The 13,286-nt window shown below is 38.1% G+C and overlaps 1 protein-coding gene across 1 annotated transcript in view; it reads right to left on the reverse strand.

Annotated features, from left to right (window-relative positions):
* Positions 1 to 3,400, reverse strand: part of LOC105222238 (dual oxidase maturation factor 1) — a 55,951-nt gene extending 52,551 nt beyond the window's left edge. Inside the window, exon 1 of the mRNA XM_049448925.1 lies at positions 3,139 to 3,400. The gene's annotated coding sequence lies outside the window, so the exon portion shown is untranslated. The remainder of the gene's footprint in view (positions 1 to 3,138) is intronic.
* Between the last annotated feature and the right edge of the window lie 9,886 nt (positions 3,401 to 13,286).

Below are 13,286 nucleotides of genomic sequence, written 5' to 3' on the forward strand. Positions count from 1 at the left end.
AGTGTTAAAGCAGGATTCCGCGAAAACAGATTCACTATTCTTTTTTCATCTTTTTTGTTTACTTTTCCTATCGAACCACGTTCTGGTAAATCACCGACATTTTTAACCACTATATATCGCTGTATCCACTTCTGTACAAATGCCTTCGACTTTCTCATATATATATTTAGCAACCGCTGATTGCGCTGAACATGTTTTGAGTTACCTCAATAAGAATGACGAAAGTGCTTAGAGAATTGGTTGAAACGCATGCAAAAGAGTAGAGATCTTAATAGAAAATATTTTAAAAAAGAATAAAACAGGAAACACATCATCTTCAGCAGGAACATTGTTCCCATCTGCGTGAATAGATTCCCCGACCCTACAAAATGCAATGAAACAAAGTAAAGGCGTTTCTAACAGCATTGAGAAAAGGACGACAACCGACTTTTTTTAATTCATCAATGAATAAGAAGATTACGATGCGCATATCCTTTTGGTAGCATAAATTGACTTAGTCTTAATGATTCGATCGCAATAAAAAGTATTGGCTACTTTAGCCACTCTTGATGTTTTCTTGTTAAAAACAAAGTATAAACATAATTATTCTTATAAGTCTACTATTTCTGGTAAAATAACCTGCTTATCGGCTCAAATAAAAAGTATTAGAATAATCTACGCTTTATATAAGATTACCTGAAGGAACACCAAATCTATAAAAAGTCAGAAATTCCACTACAACAACAATACCACTTACATGTAGTAATATTGCCTTAGCTATAAACTTGATATAAGATTTCTATATGAAAGTTAAATATCATTTTCTGCCACACTTTTGAATATAACGCTCATAACTAGAAGCAGTTCATAAAGAGTTTGTTTCATCTAAAACCGATACATGCGTAACTTTATGAATGCACCCAGAATATATCACTTTTCTCTCAAAAAAAATCCTCAAAAGAACGACTCATTGCTTTGATAAAAGCGAATGGCACCACAAAGTGAAGGAAGTAATGAATTGAAGACTTTTAAAGTAAATGGAAAATATCAAAACAATGCAAAAAGCTTAGCATAGCAAGAAAATGTGTCTAAAAATAAATATTGGCATGCGGCGTGGGTTTTTTGATTGCTCTCAAATCTTTGCGAATTCATTACGGAATTTTTTTAGTGTTACATTCTTGAAGATTGAACATTTTGATTTGTCATGCTCAAATGCATAAAATTCACAATCACGTTAAATTACACGTGGCTGTGAGTTTTTCTAAACAGAAGCTTAAAAACATTAGATGAGTCACATAAAATATTATCAAAAAAAAAAAACACTTGCTTTTTATGAAATTTTAGCGATTTCTGAAAAGTTTTGTAATTCATGCACTGGAATCATAAAAGAAACCATTATCATTAGTAAAATCTTACGGAGACAACCGTATTTTCAACTAAGATCTCTTGAAAATATTTGCCATCAAAACATGCCTTAAGCCTATTAAGCCAGCAAAAGGATTTTTTAGTCTGCCAAGGGCAAAAATATTGTAAGCAACAAAATTAGCTAATGTGATCCTGAACTTTTAGATATGTCAAACAAGCCTTTGCTCGAAAATTCACAATGAAAGTAACGAACGTCGGTATTTTGTTATGCCAAATATGGATAAAAAAGACTTGTAATCCGAAATTTCTAAAAAATTAAACGCTTTTAGCTCATTTGTCTAATGGTTTATCCTTGTCGTAAAATTTGAGGAATGAACGGAAATGTTGTAAGCATTTCAATTGAAAATACCTTAGACTACCATATTAAACACACATTTTTGCAAAACTAGTTTTTTTTTATTAAACATTCCCTTCATAGGCTGATTATAGCGACCCTTCAATTTTTCGTTACCACTTTTGCAGCATATTTTGTTCTGTGCTTCAAATAAGGCTTCAGCTTTGGCTATTACCTCTTCACTCGACGAAAATTTTTGCCCAGCAAGCATTCTTTTGAAACCTGAGAACAGAAAATAGTCGCTAAGTCCAGATCGAGGGAATAGGGTGGATGCGGGAACAATTTAAAGATCAATTCATGGATTTTTGCTATCGTTTACACTGACTTAAGACACGGTGCATTGTCTTGGTGAAACAAAACTTTCTTTTCTCATCTAATTCGGCCGTTTTTCGTCCTTCAAACTGTCCAATAAGGCTTCTTCTTTTACCAGGATAGGCAATAAAAATTATTCTATCTGCAACCCAAAGACATAACCATAAACTCGTCAGCCGAGTGTTTTTCCAGGCAAAGCGGGTTCGTCGTATGTAATCCACCCCGATGGCTGTCGATGAGTCTTTGGAGTGAAATGATGTAGCCATGTTTCATTCATTGTCACATATTGACGCAAAAACATCATCTCCAAACACTGCTCCGAACCATCAACTCGTCGTTGTTTTCCGTCAAAAGTAAGCTCGCGCGGCAACCATTTTGCATAGAGGTTTCTCATAGCCAAATATTTGAGAATGATACGATGTACACGTTCAGTTGATGTATTTAGAATGCCTGCTATCTTGAACAACTTCACTTTACGGTCATCCGAAATTATTTTGTGGACTTTTCTGATGTCGTCGGTAACAACCACTTTTGGGCGTCCACTGCGTTCAGCGCCTTTAAGCTTAGCTTACCAATCTTTTATGGTTTTTTTCCTGGGATTCAATTCTAGTAGCGCCAACTATAGAACAGGGCGGGGACTTTCGAATTGAGCTGTTAATATTAGTCAGCTAGTCAGGTGAAAGGGGCCTTTTGCAGATGGAATGACAGATGATAGGTGAAATAAGGTAGGCTGCGATATTTTGAAACATATTAGTTTCGCTTTTATTGTGGCAACTCTATAAATAGTTTTTTTTCTGGAGTCCGATTTGTTCCTATTCAAAGTGTATAAGGACATTTTACTTCCAAGAACACAAAAATATAGATTTGATAACTATAACCAATTATAAAATATAATCATACAATATGATGCCAGTAGAAATATGTATATGTATGACCACAATTTGAAATGACAGTCAGTTGAAATGAACAACTGTAACTCTATAAATGCTTAACTAATTTAATATGTATGAACACGACTATTTAAATAACTACATATATTAGTTATATGCATATATAGAAATACATAATACGGATTTAGTTACACTTACCAAACTTGTCTAGAATCTGCATTCAATTATAATCTACTATACGAACAAATGTTGCTTGTCTTCTTTGTAATACGTGTCTATATAATACTTGTTGGTATGTATGTGTGTTGAAGTTGTGCTCGTCTGTCTCCCACTGCTAATCTGACGTGTATTTCAATTTACTTTCAGTGATGAAAATAAGTTATGACATGAAATATTTCCCAACATCTGCAGGTTACAATGAAAATATCTGGTTTTGTTGTCAACTGCAGTAATGCATTAGCTGTAAATTGAAAAATACATAATAATAATTAAATTACTATTACTATCGTTAATTAAATATTAATTAAAAAATTACATTACACTGCATGATTTCATAGCACTTGCTTACATAAATGTAATTTCATACCAGATTTTGCCAAAAGCAGACATTATTGATTTCAAGTAAAGATTTGTTTAGGTAATGAAGTAAGATCGAATAGTTTATAGGCAGAATAATAGATTTTGTTAAGTTTCGTTTTGCAACGACCTGTGCTAACAGAAACTCTCACAATCGACCAAGCAAAAAACAGAGAATTGATGATCCTAAGCAAGGTTTGTAGCTAGTGGTATTCCATCTTAATAAGTAAATGCAATGGAGCACAGATGGTTAAAGGAGACATTTCACTCCACATGTTCACATGTCATGTGTAGAAGTTCACCCAAGTGAGGAAAGTTCTTTGATCGCCATTCACATGGGAGTAGCCAGAAACGATTCGTTTCATATGACTCAAGCAGCTCACGACTTCCTGTCTTTGACCAAGTATCCTCTGGGTAGCCTAAGAACATCCGTTTGAAGGCGAGCTAAAGTGAGAAGGCGAAACCTTCCCTCCGTAGGGTTGTGCGCTGGGTTTGGGACCCGCCATATAAAAAAAAACAGTACCAATGAAAAGGAACAACAAACCTCCGATGAGTGACCCTGCTGTTGTTAACTCGGCTATAATCGCATAAGCGGTGTCTACACCAGTAAAGAAGAAGAATAGTCACGCCAATGGAATAATTGCAAAAATTAAAAGCTTAAAACTTTCAACAGCGACTCTAAAGTAACATTAGTAGAACACTTAAATCGCGAAATCGATTTCATTTGAAGAAGCAAAAACAATGACGATAGCGAATATATTGAATATGGCTTCAAATATTTTCCGTATGCGATTTCGGCTCTGAGCGAGTCCAATTTACCCAGAAATTGTAAATAAAACGCCAAATATGTTTGCAGTCCTCGAAACACTTTTCATAATCATTTTTTGGGATGGCAGCTCCTTTCCAAATTTTGTTTTACCTCTTCGATCGAGTCAAATCTGGTGGAATATCATCAAGTAAAATCGGGCCGGTTTCGAGGATTGTTCTCACGCGAACGCCTCAATATGGGCAAATAGAGCTCCTTATTTACAGTCTGTCCCTCCAGAACAAATTCACGATGTCGCAAGCCACGAATATCGGAAAAATACTTATATGAGCATCACCTTGACTTTTGAGCGGCATTGGCGTGTTTTTCTTTTTTTTTGAATTCGGCTCGTTTTTTTCTCTGTTCTGATTATTGTTGACATGTTTGCATTTAAAACTCATAAACCTATATCTCATCGGCCGTTATAATGCTCTCCATGAATGTGGGATCGGAATTCGCACGATCAAGCATGTCCAAAGAGACCTATTTACTGTACTCATATTGAAAAACATTCAGCTTTATCTGGACTAGTCGAGCAAAAACGCGTTTCATACTCAAAACATCCACCAAAGTCATTCGAATGGACTCGCGAAAGATGTCGAGATCTCTTGCTTTAACATTTGCCTGACGCTTTTCAAGTATCTTTAGCTTATTTAATATTTTCATCCCTGGAAGAGATCGAAAGTCGGCCAGAACGAGGCATGTCTTCAACGATCAGCTGTTGAAACAAACTGGTTGACAGATTCCGCTAATATTTGGCATAGTAATTAAGGTCCTAAGGAGACAAGGACAGTCATACCTACTTAGCAAAGAACACAAGCGCTCAAATATTAAAACAAAATTGCGATTATTCTCCTACTACAAACCAAGCTGACTATAATTTTTGTTTTTTAATTCGTATTAACCTATTTGTAAACTATAAGTTGTATAAATATTTTTTTTTGAATTTTTATTGAACAATAAATACAAGTTTTATAACGCTTTTTCTGCGACCAACCTTTTTCGTACATGTACTTTATTTGAACCATGTAAAAACTGAGCACCAGCAAAGAGAAAATAGTAGTATTACAAATATGTTAAAATTTTCTTCCATTATGTCAAAGATGTTCCACGATTTGAAAAGCCAACTGTCGAAAACATCGAAAATATAATGGAAATCGTCAAGTCCGACCATCATGTAAGCACTATTCCGATTGCCTAGCAGCTAAACATTACTCAAAAAATCATTTGGTACAATTTAAATAAAACTGAACACTAAACGATCATCGATGTATGGGTAGCAACTCCATCCAATCCCGAAGTGGGTGGTTCAAGCGAAGAAAATTGGTTCACTAATGACAGCGTCAAACGAAAGCAGTCGTCTTCGAATCACAATGGGTCCGAAATAGTTTACTGTGTGTTTGGTTGCAGGGTGAGATCCTCACCTACGACCACAATCTTAAATCGGACCTGTGCTGGCGACAATTGGACCAAGTAACCATTCGACCAATAGTGACCAATAAGAAACGAATTGTGTTTCATTAAAACATCAGTAGAGAAGCCTCCAAAACTTGGTTCTTATGCATCACCTTATAGTTTAGATCTGGCACCAAGTGTTTACTACTGCGCTCCTTAAGTCAAGGTTTAGGTTCATATGCTAACGGCTGTTAACTGATCTAAAATACAACTAAAGTAGGTAACCTCTGAGAACCAACGACGTAAACATACATAGTCATACACTAGAAGCCATAAAAAAGGAATTTCGCTAAATACGAACGGTTTCGAAATTTTCCTGCATAGGTCAGCCACGAAAATTATTACCTTCCTCCAAATTTATAGCACTTATTTTTTTCAAACTTCCACCAATCAAAATGCCAAACGAACGAAGCTCAAAAGAGTTTATCGGATAAAATCTAGCCACCAATTCGCAGCAGCCGTGGCTAACAAACGAACAGCCGATAATGACGAATTGAAATCAGAAACGTATACAAAGCCAGCCAAGCATTTGGTGGAAGCCAACATAAAGAGCAGTAAAATAACACTTTTTGACGTAATATGTACGTTGGCCGTTGGACTTGGTCTTCAACCAACTACAAAAGTTACAGCCATGCAAGCTGTGGAAGCTTTTGTGCCGCACAAAACACAGAAAAGAAGTCAACGAAAACGAACGAAAAAAAAAAAGACAACGTGAGGAAAAGGCGACATAAACAATGGCAAACAAACACTCACCAGCAAACAGTGAAAACAAGCTAACGCCAACCGACGACACGATTATTTCGCTCCGCTGCCGAGGTGCATAAAAGTAAAAAACGCGCAATCGCAGACGCCGCAAACTAGGGCCGGCTCGTACGTCGTCACAACGACCGCATCTACACAATGCGCGCCAAAAAACAAACAGTCATGGAATGGGTAATAGAGTGGGCGTCGATCGACGGCAGTGGCAGTAGAGTAACCATAGCCTCCGAACAAATAGAAAATCGCGCAAATCAAAAGCACAGAAAAAAATTTCAAAGTGAGCCAAAAATGAAAACGACGCCGTTTGTCAATGGCTGGTGACGCCAAAGCCACGCGGATGGTACTCGTGACTTGTGGACGCATTACCATCAGCCACAAAGGCATCAGCACCAGTAGCAACGACGGCGGCAGCAGTGTGCGCGTCATGAAAATAAAGTGAACGATGCTTCCGCTCCGCTTGTTGACCAGCTGACAGACAGCGACGCAGCGAGTTATAGGCAGACATGTATGTATGCATTCATTCAATCGGTTCGTTCGTTAGGCAGCCAGCGAGTCAGTCTGACAGTCAAATCGTCAAAGCACATGCGGGCAAATAAGCAGTCGAGCGCAAAGTTAGCTAGCAGCAAAGCAGTAAGCTGGTATTAGACGACGATGGCTCTGAGCATGGCAGCAGCGTTTACATCAAGGTAGTAACGATACGGCCCTCTTTAATGAGGCACCCTGCAAGCGTGCGTAGGTGTTTAGCCTTGCTAAAGTGAATGATTTGTGGAAATTGATGTCTTGATTTGTTTGTTTTTAGCTCACATCATTTTCTTTATGTGAATGGGAAATCAGAACTAGCACGGTTTAAGAAGTTTTTGGAACGAACTTATGAACTCCTGAAATCATGAAATCATGAAGCAATATCAAGTCATAATATGAAACCTGATGTTGAAGAATCAAGTTACTTTCGTCTTGCTTCTAATTGTATATGCTTGGACAATTTCCGTCCCGAAACCAAGTTTACTAGCAATTCGTTACTGACTACCAATAAATGCCGCATGAAAAACTGTTTCCGCAGCTGGTAGTTAATAGAGACATTCACCTATCTAACGACCACTTTGGCTGTACAAAGAAGCTGGGAGGTTCCGATTTCAAAAAATTGTTAGGAGCTTTTAAACATAACCAAAACCCTGCTATATGCTCCAATAGTGACCACAGAAATCTGTCCTCAACCCTATGAACAGCTATGTTAGATCATCTAACGGGTTTTTCAATAGAGATACTACAAAAGTAGACCGATAGGGACAGCCAACGGCACCATATTTTTCCCCTCTCTTTTAACATTTCTCTTCGGTAAGATTTGCCATTTCACCATGGAAAGACATACGATCGAAAAACGAATTGAAATTATTCAAATTTACTACCGAAATTCGGAATCAGTGGCCTCGGCTTTAAGACAGCTACGTTCAATTTATAGCCGTCATAACCATCCTGTCAGATCAACAATTGAGCGTCTAGTGAAAAAATTTGAATCCACAGACACAATATAAAATGTTCCCGTGCCGGTGAGACAAAGAAATGCCTGCATTGTCGAGAATATTGCTCCCGCCGGCGCATCATTTGAGGAAGACCCCAATCATTCTTTCATACGTCATTCTCAAGCTTTGGGCATCTTTGTAACATCATTGTGACGAATTTTAGGAAAAGATCTCGGCTTACATCCTTACGAGTTCAAATTGACTCAAGAACTAAAGCTGCTTGACCACCAGAATCATCGTTTGTTCGTGAATTGGGCTGACCAACAATTTGCCGGATTTTCATCGAAAGATTTTTCTTCAGCGATGAGGCTCATTTCTGTCTGAATGGCTTCGTCAATAAGCAAAATATAAGTTATTGATCAAGCAGAAATCCACACGTATTCCATGAGGCATCATTTTATTCCTTAAAAATTACGCTTTGATGCGGTATATGAGCCGACGGCGTTATTGGGTCGTACTTCTTCTGTGATGATCAAGACCGGCACGTTACGGTAAATTGGAATCACTACCGAATTTCGGCCCGAATTGGATGATATGAACCTGGACAATATGTGGTTCCAACAAGACGGCACCACAACTCACACAGCGAATGTCACAATCGATTTATTGAAAACCAAGTTTGATGAACGTGTTATTTCACGAAATGGGCCAGTCAATTGGTCGCCTCGGTCGTGCTATTTGAAGACGTTAGACTATTTCCTGGGGCTACGTCAAGTCTATGGTATATGCTTTCAAGTAAGCGACGATTGATGAACTTCGTACGAATATCGAACTTGTTAAATTGCAGCAGTATCGGCCGATTTATGCTTCAGCGTCTGGACTTCTGCAAGCGTGCCCGTGACGGACATGCAAAAGAAATCGAGTTCTATACATAAGTAATGGCATCGAATATATGTATTTTAGAGGAATAAAGAAATTTGTAGCGCTCTTATTGAAAAACCCGTTACTTTACTTTAATAATAATTTCAGCCACGCTAACGAAAAATTAGCGAAAGCAAAACCATAGATTTCAAATGTGGAAGGATAAAGTCAACAGCCCAGAAAACTTTCAGGTGCGTAGTTAAGTCAATAATTTAGTTCTGTGCGGAGTGATATTGTGGTCTGAAGTAATGTAAAGGATATCTTATATTCAGTGAAAGAGTAAATAGGGTGAGATATACTTCTTTCCTAACCGCCAGGGAACTTAGATGCCTTAAAACTTCAACACTTTAAGTAGAGAGCAACCCATTTTGCGATCTTGTAGTCATTAAAGCAATTCGACAGCATTCGCAGGAAGGTTTACGAAAGGCACGGCGCAGATGCTAAGCTTGAACCAAAAATTAAAAAAAAAAACGATTTCAATTGATGGCAGTTTAGCTATAAACACTGTAAGGGAAACTTTACGATGTTAGGCAGTAAGAGGTTTAGTAGGATAGAGTTTCAAACTAACATAATTAGACTTCGCTAACTATATTTGAGTTCAATAGAACCCTAATTGAGAATTTTATTTCCACGTTTTTAACAACATAATTTAGACTGCATTCTTGATAGTTTAGAGTAATGCGTCTGTTCAATTTCAAAGCTATTGACCTTATTATCACTGGCAACAATCTACTTCTTGATTACACAAAAGCAAAGGCCTCTACATCCAGCACTTTCTTGTCCAACGAGATCCTTCTGGCCCAGAGTAGAGACCAAGGAAACCAAATAACTACTTGGGTCACCGACAGTTTGATGGAGTGAGGGACATTCGTTAGTGAACAAGCAAACGGAGCAGTCGCAAGGCGGCGTATACAATTTATTTAATTTCTTTTGAATACATTTTGCTATTCGTTCAATAATATTTTTGAAATAAACTTTGTATTCGTTTCAATTTCTCGAACGCCATTGCATGTTCGTCTGTCCATTTAAATATCTGTCCCTGCTTTAATAAAGTTGTAAGTGACTTTGCCGTGCACCCGTAGTCTGAAGAATCCTGTCAAGCCAAGGAATCGTCTCACATCACTAGCTTTGGTCGGCTGTTGAAAAGCTTCAATAGATTTCGTTTTCTCTTGACCTGGACTTATACCGTCTTGGCTGACAACATGCCCTAAAAACTTCACCCTTCTCATCATGAACGTACATTTGCTTGGCTTTAATGTAAGCCCCGCTTTCCGTACTGCATCCAAAAACTCGGCTAGCACCTCTACCCATTCAAGTCCTAACAATTTACTATGACTCAAAGCACTATGTCGGTACATAAGGCCTTCTTAACATCTACCTATGAGTATTTGTACCGTGAACAGGGTATATTAAGTTTGCACACAAATTTGTAACGCCAAAAAGGAATCGTCGGATACTTTTTAAAATATATACATACATACATATATAAATGATCAGCGCAACGATCTGCGTCGATTTAGCCATATCCGTCTGCCTGCAAGTATGCGAAATAATCCTCATTTTTTTAGTTGCCGCTCTAACATTTTTGTCACAACCTTTTCTTTACTAGGCGTGGCTAATTTATTGGAATCTCCGATATTTGATCACGTTAGCATATATATAGCTGCCATACAAATTGATCGATCACTATCAAGTTTTGGTATGAAACATTTTTTATTTGACAAGTCATGTTTACGAAAATTTAAATAGATTATTATTTCAGGCAAAGATACAATCTCCGAAATATTGATCAGATCGAGCCACTATAGCATATAGTTGTCATAAGTGTCAAAGTGATCCATCAAAATAACGTTCTTGTATAGAAACTTGTATATTTTTGAAAGATATTTTATGTAGCTTTGTTCCAGTCGAATTTAACGTATTTTCCTGCTTTTCCATCACAAAATCTCTCCGTCTCTAAAATCAGCTCCAAAACCTAACTTAACATATCTTCTTACCGCCAGTTTTCCAAAAATCTCTATCTATAGTTCCAAAATATTCATACATACATACATACGGTCCGTGAAAACTCTGTCACTATGAATATCCCATCCAATTAATTTCACCACATTGTGAATACCCCTCTCTAGTATAGACATACATACATACGAATATTCCATCAAAACTGGCTCGAATTCAAACACTATTCACTACTTTTGATATTTTTCCTGCTCAACGGCTGTGTTTTTACACTTTTTTCTGCATTTACACTTTTGTTTTCGTTGATTTCGCTTTCAACATTTCACGTTTCTCAGCCGCTTACCGCATTTCACAGCCGAAAGTGAAACTGTTTTGCACAGCGCAAAAGGAAGTAACCCAATGCATAAGCAAACAAGTACACGCTTGTACGACGCTATGTACATTGTATGTTTGTATATACATATGTAGGTATGGATGTGTACTCGAATGTGTGCACGCACAATAATGTGTGATATAACAATAACAACAGCGCCAGCACCAATGATTACATACTGCGGCAGTGGCAGCGCCACCAGCAACAGCAAACACACCATAAACTGTGAGCCCACAACGGCCACAAAGAAGAGGAAGAAACCAATAAGCGGTAGAAATACACACAACACAAACAAGCGCGGAGTAGTTATGGCAACCGCAACAACTGGCCGGCCGCAGCGCAGGTGTGTATGCGCCAGCATGGTGTTTGTGTGCGAGCGTATAGCGTCTGCGGCGGCATCCGCATGTCAGAAAGTAAGAAAAAAACTTGCGGATACCACAGATGCTCGGCTGGTTGTGTTGTCTCTCAGCGCTTCGCGCGCCAAGCAGCAGCGCTTAATGGCGCACCCGGCGCTTTTATGGCGGCCACTCGGCCAGTTGCAGCAGCATTGAGCATTGAGCTTGATGAGTATTGCTTGTGGAATTTTTATTTCTTTGTGCGCCATTTTTCTTCCTTCATCATATCTATTGTATGGGTGTGTGTTTGTGTTCACTTTTTTTACGGTAACTATGAATGCGGGAAGAGCATCCTTCCTTCATTTTTCGCACAAACAAACACTTTTTAATTTTTCGTGCTTTTTGCTTTTGTTATTGTTTTGTTTTCTTTGCACTTCCACTACCTCTTTTGTAAATGAAGTTTATTTTACTCCACTTCCCTGTATTTTGGTCTTAATATTTGCCAAAAATGAAAACGCACACAAGCACACACGCGGCCGCTACCACCCAGTACTCAGCGCGCTTCGCAGTATTTTACGGCTTTTTTACAACTCATAAACATCGGTTCATTGGTGGTAAAAATAATGTGGCGCCACGCTGAGAATGCAACACCAACATAATTACGTTAATTTCAATTCTCCCAAAGCAAAGCGCAAACAAAACAAAACAAAAGTGTGCGAAATGCAAAACATAAGGAAATATTCGTAAGCGAATGGCTTCCCCATAAAAATAAAGTAGGTACGCAGGAGCACGCCCCACCGAATGTTGATGCTCGCAATTTGAATCGCTGAAGTACTTGCTCAGCTTCATTGTGTTTGCACAATTGAAATTAATTAAATAACAAAAGGTTCTGCGGTGCATACTGTTTCGAAATACGCGTGAAATACTAGGAATTGGGAACTCGGTTGAAGCACTTGCAATTTATTTCACCTTTTGGTGGAAAAAGTGAATTCTAACAACATCTCATAAACTTAACGTTCGGGGAAATGCAGAATTGTAATAAAAAGCTAGATCCTTTTTCCTGTAAGTCGAAAGTAACTAATGCATTGGCGTCGCGTATGTAGCCGCTAGAGCTGCGCCATGCCACTACGTAGGGGCCTATACCAACTTACATACAAAAGAAGCTGCTTCTGAAAGCCAGTTGCACGCATTTCTGCTAAGAAAAGCCAACATAAGAGCCATCGCCGCTAATTTCCTGACTTTCAGTGGAATTCCACTCTCCCTGTTCTCAATAATAAAGTTCAGGAGAATTAAAGTTGGTACCAGATACAAAGCCTACAGAAAAACCATCAGTTCTAATGACTTCTGACTTTCAGTGGAATTCCACTTTCCTGAACTAAAGTTGATACCAGATTCAAAAAGAAAGTAAATATTGGGAAAATCAGGGTATGGAATATACAAATTGCCTTAACAACTAGCAACCGAATCATAGCAGCAATTGAGGACTACAGTCAACGTCAAAGTGATACTAATTCTCTGTTATGAAGTTTCAGTACTGTATTTTCTCCAAGAAATAAACTACTGTGAATTCATGCAGATGAGATTTCGTTCCAAAAGAAATTTCTGGAGATGTAGTGCAGGCAAGCACTGAAAAGCACTACGAACCTATATGGCAGAATAATGATAATTGAAATAAACAGCGCAACTACAATTTGGATAGCATC

The sequence above is a fragment of the Bactrocera dorsalis genome, chromosome 1, assembly GCF_023373825.1.
Source record: "Bactrocera dorsalis isolate Fly_Bdor chromosome 1, ASM2337382v1, whole genome shotgun sequence".
In the NCBI taxonomy this organism is placed as follows: Eukaryota; Metazoa; Arthropoda; class Insecta; order Diptera; family Tephritidae; genus Bactrocera; species Bactrocera dorsalis.